This window comes from Typopeltis vanoorti, chromosome 10 (genome assembly GCF_054136105.1).
Source record: "Typopeltis vanoorti isolate ZY-2024b chromosome 10, IOZ_Tvanoo_1.0, whole genome shotgun sequence".
Classification (NCBI taxonomy): Eukaryota; Metazoa; Arthropoda; class Arachnida; order Uropygi; family Thelyphonidae; genus Typopeltis; species Typopeltis vanoorti.
In genome coordinates, this window is record NC_143558.1 from 109,161,074 (window position 1) to 109,179,602 (window position 18,529).

The following is an 18,529-nucleotide window of genomic DNA, read 5'->3' on the forward strand; positions in this document are numbered from 1 at the left end:
TTTTTCTGTCTGTCTTAAATTATTATCATTGTTAGCTTTCTGTTACCATCTAACATAGAAAATTAAATTTGATATAACAGAATGACTCTCAAAAATTCTGTAACTAAATGAAAGTCAGTTTAGTTATGAGGAGAAAATCACTGCATCTGAACATGAACTAACAGCAATTTAGCCAAATATGACTAGTCAATGCTAGGGCAAAACTAGTATGCATAATATGACATTTTCCCATCCAGTGTGAATATATAGGGTGATCAAAATTAAAGTATCCCTGTTTAAGGTACTGGGAAGCACCATCAAGTGATCCATAGAAAATTAAATTTGATATAACAGAATGACTCTCAAAAATTCTGTAACTAAATGAAAGTCAGTTTAGTTATGAGGAGAAAATCACTGCATCTGAACATGAACTAACAGCAATTTAGCCAAATATGACTAGTCAATGCTAGGGCAAAACTAGTATGCATAATATGACATTTTCCCATCCAGTGTGAATATATAGGGTGATCAAAATTAAAGTATCCCTGTTTAAGGTACTGGGAAGCACCATCAAGTGATCCAAATACTGCAGAACTTTGTAGGAATACATTGTGCATCGTGTGGAAGTGATATCTGGGGAAGAGGGAAAAAAAAAAAAAAGTAGGTTCCAAAATTCATCACCAGGGGCATTGTAAACATGAAATGAATGGAATTTGCATATAACACAACTTGGCAAGTGCTAGGAGTGTTTAAAACTTTGTTAATACTGTCCACAGTGATGGCACTCACCCTTCCTTCTGGCACTAACTTGCAGCTCTTTGCGAATTTTGTTGCTTGAATGAATGTCAACCAGGTCCACTATATTCTCCGTGACGTATGATCAGTTGTTTTGAAAAAACAGGATCATTGGTAGTTAGACATGGCAGAGGTTGCAAACCAATCAGTTCAAAAAAAGTGAATGCAGTTGCTACTGCCATTGTGGAGCAGACTATGAATAACAGCATTGGTTCTTGCAGTGCACGTGCTATATCAAGACACATGGATGTGTCTTGCACAACTGTCTGGAAAATTCTATGGAAGATTCTGCATTTCTATTCCCTTCAAAATAACCCTGACACAGAGTTGTGCCTGCAGGACTTTGAAAGTCAACTGCCATTTGCTCTAACATTCCTTGCTCAAGTGGAGTTGGATGCTCCATGGCAATGGATGATTTTGTGCGGGAGATGAGCACACTTTCACCTTAACAGAGCTGTGAATACCTACAACTATTGGGTAAGGGCTACTCAAAACCCACATGCAATCCAACAAATTCCTTTGCATTCACTCAAAGTTACTGTCTGGTAGAGATTTACAGCATCGTTTATCATTGAACATTCTTTTTTGAGGACATTTGCCAATCAGGTTCTGTGACCTGCTCAGTTACTGCCGAGAGGTATTGCGATATGATAAACAATTTTGTTGTGCTACAGCAGCACTTGTGCATGGATTCAGTAATTTTCATGCAGTATGGGGCGCCCTTCACACATCGGTTGATCTGCACAGAAGAATCTATGAGAACATTTCATGTAAGCCAGACTGATCAACCATGTACTTCTCACTGAATGGCCACCTCATTCACATGATCTGACCCTCTGTGACTTCTGGCCCTGGCAATTTCTAAAAGATAGAGTTTATTGGGATCATCCTAATAAGTTGCCAGTGTTGAAAGACTATAATCCAGCATATATACAACATCAGTCCTGACCAGCTGCATTCAACCATTGAACACACTGTGCAAAGGATGCAGTTTGTGATATACCAGAAGTGGAGCACAGAGCCAATGAATGCATAACGGAAGTGAATAAAATGTGTGATTTATGCTTGTGTTACTTTTCTTCTTCTTACACACACTCAGAAAAATTATTACATCTACGTTCGGTACATCACAGAACGTCTCCTGTGGTGAATTTTGAAACTACTTTTTTCTCCTCAAATATCGCTTCTGCATGATGCACAATATATTCCTGCAAAATTTCACAGCATTTGGATCACTGGGTGGCAAGGCTTTAAAAACAGGGATACTTTAATTTTGATCATCCTATACAGGTTTGTGTATATTCACACTCACATTCTAACTTCTCCCTTGCCTACATTTTCTTGTTACCTGTTTTAAATATTTTTATATATATTTTGGATGGTAGGTGATTATCTTCATCTGTGCAATACTACTTCTTTCATTTGACAGTTTTTTAAAATAATTACTACATACAAATAGAATATCTTTATCATCTCATATTTCTTTTACAGCACTCTTTCCTCCATTTCTAAGATTTTTCAATAGCTTCCTGAACATCTTGCCACTTTCCAACGTTTTTCTTCAATATTCTTACTAAAGTCTTCCCAAGATTTGTCTGGCTACTTTTACACAATACTTTGCTTTCTTGCATTTTTCTCCCTATTCTTTTAGGACATCTGCTGATTTACTTGCTAGGAACTTTTGATATGCTTTCTTCTTTCCCAAGACTGGCTTTTTCATTTCTTGCATTCAATGTCATGGAGTCCTGACTTTTTTTATCCTTCCAAACGACTTCACTACATGCCTCTCCAAGGTCTGGTTATTGTTTTGAAACTCCTTCATTTTCTTCCAATAATATTTCTATATATAAATCACCTCTAAAAGCTGTTTGATTCAACTCGATTCTTTTGAAAGCATTCTTACATATTTTTCTTTCTTTTCAATATGATATTCAATTTTATTTTGCTCAAAACTAAATGGTGATCACTTCCTATTTCAAATCCTTTGTATAATCTTGCATCCTGCACTGGTGTGAAGATATCATCATCTAAAATAATATAGTCAGCAAGACTTTTCTTATTCCTTTCACCTTCTCTCTACATAAATTTGGGCACATTTTCAATTTGGAGCACAGTGTTAGTAATTACTCGTCTATCTTCTTCAATAAATCCAACAGGTAATTATTATTAGTTTTGCTCTTGTCTCCAAATTTTTCCAACACATACATCTGGTGTTCGTTTTCTACTCTGCTGTTCAGGCCCCAAAACAGGGGTCAACTTTTCTTTTTTTCTTTCTATCAGTTGTCTTTCCTTATGACTGAAAAAATTCCTACATGTCTTCCTTAAGAAACAACTTCTGTTGGACCACAGGCAGCAAATAAGTTTCATTGCCTAATTCCTCCATTTTGATGTTTGTCCACATCACACTATTTCATAATGCCTACATCTGGAGAAGATGATCTTCACATTTGGTGAAGACTATAGTTATTCCTTCCTATCCATGATCATCTTTGGCTGAATATAAATCTTGTGGTTGCATTTAGAAGTACAAGAGACATCCAGAAAGTAAGTTCTGTTTTTAAATATTTTCACTGCAACATTGCAATCACAATGGTGTGCATGCGTGCTGAGTTTGTTAATTCCTTAGCAAGGTGTGGGTGCCATTTTCAGACATTCTTGCAGTATGTATGCTTCTTAGTGTGTGTTTATAATGTCTAAGAAAATCAAATCGCTTGCTGCATGTGAAATTAAGTCAGTTATCTGTTTCTTGAATGCGAAGAACGTTAAAGCAGCTAAAATTCATCAGCAAATTATTGAGGTTTATGGAGAACAACACGCAATGAGTGATTCAATGGTACAAAGATTGGTAAGACTTTTTTAATGAAGGGAGGATAGGTGTGCACAATGATGAACGGAGCAGGTAACTATCTTTAGTGACTGATGATTTGATGCATTCGGTTGAAGAGAAGATTCGACAGAATAGGGGATTCACTATGACGCCACTCTCGCTGCAATTTCCAAAAGTTTCACTTTCATGTCTTCATGAAATTGTGTCGGAGAAACTGAATTATCGGAAATTGTGTGCACACTGGGTGCCAAAATTGCTTACATGACAACACAAAGTGAATCGGTTGGGCAGTGCATTGGACTTGTTGAATGCTACCATAAAGATGGTGATGCTTTCCTGAGCAGATTTGTCACCGGGGATGAGACTTGGGTGTCACATGCAACCCCCCTGAATCCAAACAACAGTCCATGGACTGGAGGCATACCTCATCACCAGTCAAGACAAAGTTGAAGACAACAGTTTCCACTCGGAAAATCATGTGCACTGTGTTTTGGGACAGACATGGAATTTTGCTGGTAGACTTCTTGGGTCAAGGCTCCACAATTAATGCGAGTATGTACTGCCAAACCCTTAAGAAACTGCATTGTGCAATCTGGAATAAATGATGTGGCATGCTTACCAGGGGTGTTGTTTTGATTCATGATAATGCCTATCCACACATGGCCGGTGTAACACAACTTCTCGCCAATTCGGCTGGGAACAATTCCATCATCCCCTATATAGTCCTGACCTCGTGCCAAGCAACTTTCACCTCTTCAAATATCTGAAACCTTTCCTTAGTGGCTGGCAGCTTCAAGATGACAATAAGGTCAAAGAAGCAGTCAATTTGCGTCACAGGCAGCAACCTTCTATGATGAAGGTATACAACTCTTGGTGCAGCGTTATGATAAGTGCCTGAACAATGGTGGAAATTATCTAGAAAAGTAGTGAAAGATGTCTATTTTAATTTCCAATAAAGTTTTTTTTGTAAGTATATTTTTTTTTTTCTGACAGCCTGTCGAAACATACTTTCTGGACGTCCCTCGTATCTCGCCTGCTTTGTGTTCTTTGTTTCATTAATGCCAATTTTGTCAATGTGGTACTTCTCTAATTCTTCTGCTAGTTAATTATACTTCATTTTCTGTTGATACTTCAATACGTATAGTGGTAATATCTTGAATTCTGCCAATATCGAGTCAAAGTTTATTCCAGTAGATGATGTTTCACTGTCCAGACTTGTTTCCTGATGAAAACAGCAGGGACCTTGTTTAACTGGGCAATGTCCCCTGACAACTTTTCATCTTGTTGTACCATCACTGTCTTTTGGTTTAATCCAAGAAACAATATGGTTGATCAAAAAAGTGAAGAGTTCCTCAAAAAAATCACATCGAACTGCTTGAAGACCAATAACTCTCCTGCCATTAACCTAATAGAAAATTTATGTCATAGTGAAAAAGAGTTTTGGAAAATTAAATTGTGGCACAAAGGAACTTAATACGATCCATTATAAAATTATAGTTTCAAGATGCAGAAATAAGAAAAATGTGTTCTACATTGGTAGAGTCCATGCTTAAGTGAATTAATGACCATATTAGGAATAGAAGAGCACATATAAATTGTTATTATTATTATTAAGAGATACCTCTAGGGAGTCAGAGACTCATCGAGGGAGGCCACATACTACACACACACACATCAGCTATGATACTCAATCTTGAATTCATTCACGCTGTTTGCACTCAAAACATCCAAAGGCAATCCATTCCAATCACGCACCACCCTCTGAGAGAAAAATCTAGCCCTCACACCCTTCTTGGCAGCCTTCATTCTCAGCTTCCAAGGATGCCCTCTCTTCCTTTCCCCACCCTCCATAAATTGAAAAATTCTATCAGTTGAAATCCTGTATGATCCCTTTCAGAAGATTGTAAGTCTCAATCATATCACCCCTCCTTCTCCTGTTTGCTAGTGTCTGCAGTCTACAAATTCTCGATCTGTCTTCATAATCAGTATTCCACAATCCTGATATCATTTTTAACACTCTTTCTTTTGTACTCTCTCTCTCCAATATATCAGAATAACAATGGAAACCAGAAGACCAGACCTGCACACAATAGTCCAAATGATGTCTTATCAAGGCCTTGTAAAGAGGCAAATTAACATCCTTATCTTTACATGTGAACATTCATTTCAGCATTGCAATTATCTTTTGAGTTGTATTTGCAATCTTTGCCACATGGCACCTGAACTTCAACTTCCCATCTATTAACACTCCAAGATCCCTAGCCTCATCAGTTTCTTCTAGCCTAATTCCACCAATATAATACAACATTGGATATCTAATCATGCCGAAGTGAATGACTTTACATTTACTCACATTGAACTGAAACCCATTTTTCCATGACAACAGTTCCAGCCTATTCAAATTATTCTGCAAATTCTGCATATCAGCAGCATTCCTGATTACCCTACCTATCTGTGCATCATCAGCAAATAGCTGTATGTTGCTTGTCAAATCCTTCCTAATATCATTAATGCACAGATTGAATAACAGTGAACCAAGCACTGACCCTTGTGGTACACCACTTGTTACCTTAAACCTTGCAGACTCAATTCCCCTATATATATATATATATATATATATATATATATATATATATATATATATATACCACCTTTTGATATCTATCAGTCAGTCATCCTCTTATCCATGCTAATATTGTATAACCCAAACTCATTTTCTCCAATTTATGCAGCAGCCTGCCATGCTGTATTCTGTCAAAAGCCTTAGAAAAATCCAAAAGTATCATGGTGTATCCATTCCCCTTGTCTAGTTCAATGGTAGCATTGTTATAGAATGTGAGCAAGTTGCTAAAACATGACCTTCCCTTAGTAAACCCATGTTGTTCATTACAAAGTAGAGATTCACTTTCAACCCATTTCTGAATGCAAGCCATAACCAATTTTTCCAAAATCTTCACCACCACTCCTGAGATACTAATTGATTGATAGTTGGATACATCGGTCTTTGCACCAACCTTGCGCAATGGAACTGTTCCATTTATTACCGTTTATGGAAGGAATGCATTACCATAGATTCCTTCCATTCCTGTGGAATCTTCCCTGTTCTTTGACTCATATTAAACAGCCTGGTCAAAGGAATGGCCAGTTCAGCTGAACACTCTTTTAGCACACGTGCTGATATTCTTATTCAATTTGTGCAACAGCTTTAATACCTCGGCCTCACACACCTGCATTTCTTCATCTAGTGAAGAGGTAACAGTGAGCTCAATGTTGCATTCACCAGGTTGATAGCTTTTAACAAAATGAGCACTCCTTAACTGAATCTCTTCTGCATCTGTAACCCTAATGCCATCTGGATTTAGAAGAGTTATTCTTTCATATTCATTCTTTCTTTTACTTGCAGCATATCAATAGAATTCTTGTGGGTTGTCTTTAGCACGCAGAGTCAGTTTCTTTTCATACTCAGACTTTGCTTTCTGTACAACAGCTGTGACTATTCTAGCCTGCTGCTTATAATATTTATAACAGACATCATCCTTATGCAAATGGCATTCCTTCCACATCGTCCTTTTCTTATGAATCTCTTGCTTAATAAGATTACACATCCATTTGACTCCTATTCTATTTTTCAAACTCTCTGGACACATTTTGATATCGCATCATTTAAGTATTGTTTCAATGCTTCCCATGCACTGTCGATATTCTTTCCATCCTACAACCAATCTCATTCCACTGAACTCAGTATACTCCTGAGTTGGTCATAATTTCCTGCTTTGTAGTTCAGCATGTAACCTTTTCTGAATGGAACATTCATAAACTTAGTCACTTCCCAAGTGAGTACCAAATGATCACTTTCACCAATCAGAGGCAGAATAGTTACGTCTTTAACTGAAACACCCTCTGACACTATAATCAAATCTAACACTCTTTGCTGTCGAGTTCCTTCTGTCATATGCTGCTTGAGGAAGTTGTCCTGCAACAGCTCAATAAATGCATTTTCATTCTTCTCATGAGATTCTACTGCTACCAATCAATATATGGATAATTAGTCTCCCATTGGTGATGCATTTCCTAGTGATGCCGTCATCACTAACAACCAATCCACCATTAGGTAAAGTTAGAATTGAATGTTTAGATTCATTTGTTCACTACTGTATGTGTGTGCACCCCTGCATGTGGTGTTACCTTTATTCTTATTGTCCTAAAGTATAATGCATCATTAGGGTGTTATATATTTTTTTTTTTTACTGTTATATTTGTAGGGTCTAAATGTATGCATACTGAACATGTTTTTGACATATCATTAATGAATTGAATAATATTGCACTTCAACTATAACTGTACACTAAATATATTGCAGGTCTACATAGTACTTTATTTTTATATAATCTTAAATTTCATCTTCATCCACTTAAAATGTTAGGCACAATAGACTGACAATGGCTAAGTAACTTGGTTTAACTAAAACTTAATTAACTATAACTGGCTATTTAATCCTATCTGCATCACAGTATAAAAACTAGGATTTTTTTCATTCCATTATATTGGATGGACTTTCAACTAAAGGGACTGACTATGGAGGTTTGTCATTTTGAGTCATTTAATCTAATTATGATGCTTTTGAAATGGTTTCATTTCAACCAAAATTAAGCTGGAATAAGAAATTTCCGAAATGATTGCAAAACCAAATTTCATCAACATTCATCCAATGGATGCTGAATTGTTTATGCATATAAACAGATGGGTACACAAATAACTTCGATGTGTTTGCACATACACAAACACACACACACATTATTATTATTTGAGACCTCTAAGGAGTCAAGGTGTCACCGAGGGAGGCTATATATCACCGAAACCAGCTGTCATATCTTCTCTTAAATTCATTCATGCTAGATGCACTCACTACACCTAAAGGCAAAATATTCCATCACTCATAGATTTAAGAGATAAACCTAGCTCTTGCTCCTTTCCTGACTGTGAACAAACTTAACACGTTCGCTGCCACGATACTTCGGCATAGTCTGTTCCCGAACGCCGAAAAAATTATCTTCTATAAATTCAGTACAGTAATCTCGTTGCCGGCGGTAAGCGTCATACGAGTATACTCATAGTTGGCTTGTGCAGAGCATATACCATCTATGAGAATACATAGTTTTGATGCTAGCTCCACAAGCCAAGCATTTTCACTTGTTCAAGGTCAGTACAGTAATCTCGTTGCCGGCGGTAAGCGTCATACGAGTATACTCGTAGCTGGCTTACCAACTACGAGTATACTCGTATTCTTGTTGAGAGGCTTATACGCTGATTAAACATGATAACTGATATTTAAGGAATTGACAGCGTATACTAGAAATATAAATTAAATAAACTTTAATATATACTTTCCGATATTTCGGCAAACTTCACATTGCCATCTTCTTGGGAACTTAATACAAGGACACGTGCACACAAGTACTACATAACAGCAAATGAGATGAGACTGAAGCTAGGAAGCTAACGTTTTTCTAAAGTCCTGATGGTGCCCCCTGGCGGGCTATATTGGTAGTTCTTGGCCTTTGGGCTGAAGTTCTTCTGATAAAAGTTTCCCAAATTTGGGGCAGTCTCATGCATCCAAATTTGTTGAGGTTTGGCATGTTCCTAAGGGTCGAGGCTGATTCCATGAATAGTCTTTCATACTTGAACTTGCTACGGTGTATTACTGTGGCTTTCTTCCATCTTATTCTGTGGCGAGTATCCAGAGCGTGGTCTGCAAGCCCAGAGTGACTGCACTGGTGAAATCGGATGTAATCCTTGCATTCTGAGATTCTGATATTTGCTGTCCTGCCTGTTTGGCCAAAGTAGGACAATTTACAGCTGCAGGGGACCTGGTATACACCAGGTAGGTCTAGGGGAAGTGGTTGGTCTTTAGTGGAGCGGATAAGGGATGCCAGTTTTCTGTGTGGTCTGTAACAAGTGGTTAGGTTATGTTTTTTAAGATATTGTTGATTTTTTCCGAGGTGCCTCGGATGTAGGGAATAGTGATGGATTTAGAGTAATCTTTTTTGTGAAGGGGAGGGGGTGGTGGGTTGTGGATAACTGGGTTAAGTATTTTTTGGATTTTTTTTTTTTTTTGGGGGGGGGGGATAGCCATTGGCTGAGAAAGTGTCACGGATGTGATTTAGTTCAGTGGTTAGGGCTTGATCATTTGAACAGATTATTTTTGCCCAGTTGAATAGTGTCTTAATAACTCCATATTGTTGTGGGGGAGGAGGGGTGATGGGATTGTTGGTGAATGTATCTGCCTGTATGGATGGGTTTTCTATAAACTGAGAAAACCAAGGTTCCATCAGGTTGGCGGGTGACTAGTGTGTCTAGGAAGGGGAGGTTATTGTTTTCCTCTTTTTCCAGGGTGAACTTGATTCTAGGGTGTTGGTTGTTTAAGTGTGTTAGGAAGGAGAGGAGTGAATCCGGGCCATGTGGCCAAATAGCGAACACATCATCCACGTAGCGAAGCCATATAGTAGGTTTTTGTGGGGCTGAGTTTAAGGCTTTCTCTTCAAACGACTCCATGAAGAAATTGGCCGGGGGGGGGGAGTGGTGAACCCATGGCTGTCCCCTCTATCTGTTTGTAGAATTTTTCCTGCCAAACGAAATAGCCCGAGTTCATTGTAAACTGAAATAGGGCTGAGATATCGTGATTAAATTTAGCTTGGATTAGCTCTAAGGTTTCTTTGAGGGGGACATTCGTGAATAGGGAGGAGACATCAAAGCTGACCACTATGTCATTATGTTGGAGTGTAAGGTTTTCTATACTGGCTTTGAAGTGGGCTGAGTTTTTTATGTGTGATGGTGTGTTGCCAGTATAGTGTGAGAGCGCTTTGACTAAATGCTAGGCTAGTTTGTAAGTGGGGGGAATCAATGCCATCCACTATGGGACGTAATGACACATTTTCTTTATGTATTTTTAGGAGCCCATATATGCGGGGGGGGGGGTCTAGAGTTATAGGGTTTTAGTCTGTTGGTAATCTCCACAGGCCAAGAAGTGACCTTCTTAAGGAGCCTATGGAGTTTTCTAATTTGTGAGTTGGTGGGATTGTAATCAATGGGAAGGTAAGTGGAACGACCTAATAGTAACGCCTTGAGCTTACCTGTGTAGTCTTTAAGATTGAGTACCACAGTGGCGTTCCCTTTATCTGCTTTGGTGATCACTATTTCTTTGTTTCTCTTCAATTCTTGTAGTGACTTGTATTCACTAATGGATATGTTGGATTTTGGAGGTTTTGCTTTATTGAGAACACAGACTACATCCAATCTAATATCGTTGGCGATGTGGTTTGGAAGTTGGTGAATCCCGCATTCAATTTGGATCATTAATTTCTCGGCCGGTAATTTCTTAGGAGCAATGGCGAAGTTGTGACCACGTGACAGAGCGTTGAGTGCTTCAGGCTTCAAGGTAACTGAAGAAAGGTAAACTACAGTGTTGGTTTGTAGTTTAGGTTTGGAGGCCGAGTTCTTTATTAATTTATCAAACTTGTTGATATGTCGGCTCCGTACTCGTTCGAATTCTTTATTAGCTGCCGCACATGAGACGTCATGTAGGACTGACCAAAGCTCGTGATTGAGCGTATGTGAAAGCTCAATTTCTAGTGCTAAAATAGCTTTGTTTATGTTGGCTAGGGAACCGCGTGTAGCTGTAATTTGTTCCCGAAGTAACGACTGGCTAGCCTGGTTGTAAATACGGAGAGCTTTCTGTGAGACGAAGCGGTGTTTAAATTTTACACAGTTCGGGATGACTTGATTATCCTGGCAGCGTTTTAGGAATGCTAGACGGTTAAGTTGTCTGGATAACTTTAGCTTCAGTTTGCCGTAATGGCGGGCCTTGCGTGTGAAGGAATCTCCGTGGATGATCATTATTCTTGTTGAGAGGCTTATACGCTGGTTAAAAATGATAACTGATATTTAAGGAATTGACAGCGTATACTAGAAATATAAATTAAATAAACTTTAATATATACTTTCCGATATTTCGGCAAACGTCACGTTGCCATCTTCTTGGGAACTTAATACAAGGACACGTGCACACAAGTACTACATAACAGCAAATGAGATGAGACTGAAGCTAGGAAGCTAACGTTTTCATACTCGCCACAGAATAAGATGGAAAAAAGCCACAGTAATACACCGTAGCAAGTTCAAGTATGACAGACTATTCATGGAATCAGCCTCGGCCCTTAGGAACATGCCAAACCTTAACAAATTTGGATGCATGAGACTGCCCCAAATTTGGGAAACTTTTATCAGAAGAACTTCAGCCCAAAGGCCAAGAACTACCAATATAGCCTGCCAGGGGGCACCATCAGGACTTTAGGAAAACGTTAGCTTCCTAGCTTCAGTCTCATCTCATTTGCTGTTATGTAGTACTTGTGTGCACATGTCCTTGTATTAAGTTCCCAAGAAGATGGCAACGTGACGTTTGCCGAAATATCGGAAAGTATATATTAAAGTTTATTTAATTTATATTTCTAGTATACGCTGTCAATTCCTTAAATATCAGTTATCATTATCGAGTATACTCGTAGTTGGCAGCGAACATGTTAACTTCCATTGATGACCCCATGTTCTCTCCCCACCTTACATATAACGAAAAATTTCATGAGATGATATCCTATAACATCCATTTAAAAGTTTATAGACGTCTATAACATCACCCTTCTTTCTCCTGTTAACTAGTCTGTAATCCACATGCTCGCAATCTGTTCTCATAATCTAAATCCCATAATCCTGACATAATCTTTAACTCTTCTTTACACCCTTTCCACAGATTCTTTATCCCATTGGAACCTCCTAGATTCCAAGGTGATAAAGCCTCTTTATAAGGCCTTGGAATTGAGGCCTTATAAAGCTGTACCCCCAGGGACTGGGTCTCCATTTATCCCTTTTATGATATGCAGGAGTGGTTGGGGTGAGTATTAGAATACCCCAGCTGCACTCCTGCATATCATAAGAGGTGATAAATGGAGACCCAGTCCCTAGGGGTATAGCTGGGTCCGCTTCAGGGGGTGGTCAAAGGACTAATCACCCCTCCCTGTAAAAATTATCTGATTATGGAAACTGTAAATCTGGATGAACAAATGCTCCTGGCAACACATGTGACTTGCAAGACCCCAGAAGATTGTTATCTAGCATGGTCTGACGTGGATAACATATATGTGATACACCAAGGGTGTATCACATATATGTTATCCACGTCAGACCATGGCCTTTCGGAACCCTTGTTGTTGAAAGAGTCATGAAGCCACAAAATATTTTAAAGATTAGATCAGGGAATGATCCAATCTTTAAAATTTAAAAAAATTTAAAATTTAAAAAACTTCATCAATGGGCCCGCTACCTGTTTGGGGAGGTGTTTAGGGCAGCGCAAAGAAATGGTTCTGCAAAAGGACAGAAATGGCAACGACAACGACATCAGACTATGGCTTTAGGAAACTGGAACATCTTCTCTCTGACATTGAAGGAGTTGGAAACGGTTGAGGAAGCCAAGCGCTACCGGCTAGACTTAGTCGAGCTTTCTTCAACCAAGAGGAGAGGCTCTGGAACTGTCGACCTGGATAAGGAGTGGAAGCTCTACTACTCTGGTATGAGGCTGACAATGTCTTCTCAGGTGGGTGTGGGGATACTCACAAGCCCCCAGCTGTCAGACTGTGTTGCTGAGTGGATCCCATTGGGGGGGGGGAACGGGTTTGTGTGTTCTTAAGGCTTCAGATGAAAAACCATGATTTGGCTGTGGTGCAAGCCTATGCACCTAATCTGGAGTCAGAATACTCTGCCTTCCTAGAGGAAGTGGATGCTGCTTTTGACAGGGTGGCAGACATGGAATCAGTACTAGTATGGGTGACTTCAATGCACATGTTGGAACAAATGACCAGACATGGAGGGGTGTGGTTGGGAGGAACGGTGCCCCTGACCTTAACGCGAATGGGTTGAAATTATTGGACTTCTGCTGTACTAACAGCTTGTCCATAATGAACACATTCTTCCAGCACCGAGAAGTCCATAAGTATACCTGGTACAGGGATGCACTAGAACAAAGGTCTCTGATTGACTTCTTTATAGTCTCAGCAGACCTATTTTCCTCAGTGTTGGACGTTTGTGTGAGAAGAGGGGCAGAGCTGTCAACCGACCACCACCTTGTTGTGTGCACTCTATGGCTTCAGAAACCAGGTGCTACCATCAACGCTGGTGGGCCTAAGCAGCTATACCGCGTGAAATGGGAGGCATTGGAAAATGAGGCTGTGAGGAAGAATTTTGCAGATGACATTTCCTCCAGGTTCAAAGAGATTCCCAAGCATACTGCAGATGTTGAGGAGGAATGGAAGCTGTTCAGAACAGCTGTCACTACCTCTGCACTCTCATGGTGTGGCAACAGGCAGTGAGAAAAGGACACCTTGGTGGAACCAAGAAGTCCAAAAAATTGTCTGGGCAAAAAAGGAGTCCTACCTAACATGGCTTAGGGTCAGGTCACCTGAGATTGTGACATTGCCGAAATATAGAAGTGATTCATTAAAGTTATCTTTAATTAATATACTTTATATGCGTTGTTAATTCCGTAAATTAATTACCAGTTATGTCTAACCAACGTATAAGTCTTAGTACTAGAATAAGGAATGAAGATTAGTGTGGCCAAAAACTGAAACATTTGTGATCTGTCAGGTTGTGTTTTGTCACCCCTCCTTTTCATAATATTTATGGACTGGATTGATAGGCACAGCCGAGGCAGTGAGTGGGTCAGAATTGGAAAATGTAGCATTGGACGTCTGCTTTTTGCAGATGACCTAGTTCTGCTTAGCTCTTCCACAGATGACCTCCAGCGGACCCTGGATTGGTTTGTAGCTGTTTGTGCAGACGTCGGAATGAAGATTAGTGTGGCCAAAACTGAAACATTTGTGATCTCAAGACAACCATCCCAGTGCACTCTAAATGTAAGTGGAGTCCCAATGAGACAGGTGGTGAAGTGTAAATACCTTGGGTCCATATTCACGAATGATGGAAAATGGGACGTAGAGCTAGATACTCGAATTGGCTTAGCAAGCTCGATATTGCGGGAGCTTGGCCGTTCGGTAGTATTGAAGCAGGAGTTAAGCCAGAAGGCAAAGCTGGCTGTCTTCAATACAGTCTATGTCCCCATCCTCACCTATGGTCATGAGAGTTGGGTAATGACCGAAAGAATGCGGACACGAATCCAAGCGGCTGAAATGAGGTTGCTTTGAGGGGTTGCGGGGCTGACAAAACTCGACAGAGTCAGAAGCTCTGCAATTCGGGAAACCCTCAATACTCAACTGCTGCTTCTCCATGTTGAGGGATCACAGTTACACTGGTACGGGCACCTGGTCAGAATGCCACAAGAAAGGCTCCCTCAGCAGGCCCTCTTTGCCAAGCCAGAGGGTGGGAGGTCACGTGGAAGGCCAAGGATTCGCTGGATAGATTATATCCAAAACCTTGGGTGGACACATTTGGGAATCCCACCAGAACACCTGAGCTTGTTGGCAGAGGATCGTGACCATTGGAAGTTCCTCTTGCAGCTTTTGTCCCCACAACCCAATTAGGAAGAGTGGGCCTTGAAGATGTATGTATGTATGTATGTATGTATGTATCAGGGAATGTCAGAACACTGTACCAGGTAGAAAAAACTAGGCAGGTAACAAATGAAATGGACAATTACAAGGTAGACATATTAGGCATCAGTGAACTCAGATGGACTGGTTTTGGTAGACTTATAACTAAAGACAACAAGACAATATTGTACTCTGAATCAGAGGAGAAGTATGAAAAAGGAGTTGCGCTAATATCGAACCCAAAAGTAACCAAAAGCCTGATGGAATAAAAACCAGTAAACGAGAAAATTATAAAATAATTATAAAACAAATTTATCAAACTTTCTGTTGTGTAGGTTTACGCACCTACTAATGATGCAAATGAAGAAATAAAAGAATGTTTTTATGAAAAACTCCAAAAAGTAATAAATTCTATTCCAAAACACGATATGATAATACTCATTGGCGATCATAATGCAAAAGTGGGTAAAAGGTCATGTGTAGAAGAAAAATCCTTAGGTTTCGAGGCTTGTGGAGATCGAAATGAAAACGGCATGATGTTTGTATCCTTTTGTGAAATGAACAACTTTGTCATTGGAGGAAGTAAATTCAAGCATAAAGAAATACATAAATTGACTTGGATTGCATCGGACGGTAGAACAAAAAAACAAATTGATCATGTTGCTATCAATAGTAAATTCGTAAGATCCATGCTTGATGTGAGAGTTGAATGTGGTGCAGATGTTGGTTCTGGCCACTTCTTGTTAGTGACAAAGTTGAAATTAAAACTTCAAAGTGTATTAAGAAAGAAAAGATGTTCAAGAACTGTATTTGATATTGAAAAATTAAAAAAAACAAGAGAAACGTTTGCTTTGGAGATACAGAACAGATTCAATATGTTAGAAATAGAGGAAAATCAAGATGTAACAGTAGAAAACAATAAAGCAGAAGAATATTGGAAAAACTTCAGGAATACATATAATGAAGGTTGCTAAAGATGTAATTGGTAAATGAAGAAAAAAGAAAAATAAAGAATGGTTAACTGCAGAAACTTGGAAGATCATTGAAGAGAGAAAAAAGGTTAAATCATTAATGAACCATACAAATTCAGAATGATTATATAAAGTCCATAGCAATCGCTATAATGAACTAAATAAAAGCATACAAAGAGCTGCAAGAGCCGACAAGAGAAAATATATTGATGAATTAGCAAAAGAAGCACAACACGCTATAGAAAATGGACAAATTAGGCAACTTTATCAGATTATAAAACAAATCAATGGTAACAAAACAGCAAACCCTTCCTCCATTAGAAACAAACAAGGAAAATTATTGACAACTGACTCCAAAATCGAAGCAAGATGGAGAGACTATTTTGAAGAAACTTTAAATGTAAAGGTAGATACAGGATCTCAACAGGCAAAAAATATTACAACTAGTGTAACACCCACTTTGAACATTTCCGAAGACGAGATTTCGTTAAGTGAAGTCAAAGATGCCCTGAAGGCACTAAAATCTAACAAAGGATGTGGAAATGATAATATCAATGCCGAAATGTTAAAAGCTGATCTTAATACAACTACTGCCAAATTACAAAGGTTATGCAATGAAATATGGAAGACAGAAAAAATTCCTGAAGAATGGAAAGAAGCAGTAATTATAAAAATCCCTAATACGTCTACATACCTTGGATCAGTAATAAATAAACAAGGCGGCACTGATGAAGATGTTTTACAAAGAATTGCTAAAGCATAAAATTGTTTCAGATCCAAATGATAATAATAATAAAGGAGATCTAACTAAGTGTGAAAATTGAAGCGGTTTATTCTCAATTCCCGCAAAAATTTTTACCAAAATTTTAATTAATAGATTAAAAAAGGAAATCGAAAATTTACTAAGAGAAGAACAGGCAGGTTTTCGAACTGGTTGCGGGACCATTCAACAAATATTCACTCTTAGAAATATAATCGAACAATATACATTTCAAGTGGGGCTTGAAATGTATAGAATTTCAAGCCCCACTTTACCTAAACTTCATCGATTTCAGTAAAGCATTCAACTCAGTAAATAGAGAGAAACTTTGGAAAATATTAGAAGAATACAGAATACCTTATAAATTTATCAACATTATTAGGAATATGTATGATGGCAGCAAGTCTTGCGTGGAAGTAGATGGAAAACTTACAGACTTCTTTATCATTGAAACTGGAGTTAGGCAGGGTTGTGTATTAACTGGTCTATTATTTATAATTTTAATTGATTGGATTATGAAAAACTCAATTAATCATCAAAAGAGAGGAATACATTGGGACTTTACATCCACATTGGAAGACCTTGATTTTGCTGATGACATAGTGCTCCTGTCCTCCAAGTTAAATGACTTACAGCTAAAAACTGATGGCTTTGCTCGCTGTGCAGAAATTGAGGGTCTACATATAAACAAGAAGAAACCCAAGGTCATGCGAATAAATGAAAAATCAAATAAAGAAATTAAGTTAAAAAATGAAACAATTGAAGATGTTGATACTTCTACATACCTTGAATCAGTAATAAATAAACAAGGTGGCACTGATGAAGATGTCTTACAAAGAATTGCTAAAGCACAAAATTGTTTGAGGTCATTAAAGAAATTATGGAAAGCATCAAATATTACAGTTAAAGTGAAAATTAATGTCTATAAATCTATTATGCGAGCAATACTGCTATATGGCTCTGAAACTTGGAAACTTACCAAGGCACAAAGTAATAAATTAGACATTTTCCAAAACAAGCATTTAAGAAGAATTTTAAAAATCTTCTGGCCAAATACAATTACTAACAAGGAACTTTTAAAGAAAACCTTCTCCAAGTCAATAGATGAAGAGATTTGCCTAAGAAGATGGAAATGGACTGGACATGTTCTTTGCATGGGGATAAACAGAATTCCCCAAGTAACACTGAGTTGGGCTCAAGAAGGAAGACGCTGAAGAGGTCATCCAAAATTAACTTGGAGAAGAATAATGGAATCTGAGATGAAGGAGGCAAGATGGGCGAGTTGGGCAGAAGCAAGAACAGCTGCGAGGGACAGGGGCAGATGGAAAACCAGCATTGCAACCTTATGCACCAGTAGGCACAGAAAGACTTGATGATGATGATTGATGAACTGATACCATGGGACCAAAGATAGTATTCTCATAAGTTGATCATAATTTCCAACTTGCAGTTCAGCATGTAACCTGTTCTAATGGGAACATCAATAAAATTAGATATAACCCAAGAAAACATAGCATGATCACTATCACCAACTGGTGGTAAAATAGTCATGTTCTTAACAGAGACCTCTTTTGAAGCTATGAACGAATCTAACACTCTTTGA

At 38.6% G+C, this 18,529-nt stretch overlaps 1 protein-coding gene across 7 annotated transcripts in view; it reads right to left on the reverse strand.

Moving 5' to 3' along the window:
- The window catches only part of Tbce (Tubulin-binding cofactor E), a 319,945-nt gene that overhangs the window by 110,609 nt on the left and 190,807 nt on the right, over window positions 1-18,529 (reverse strand). The gene's annotated exons all lie outside the window — the stretch shown is intronic.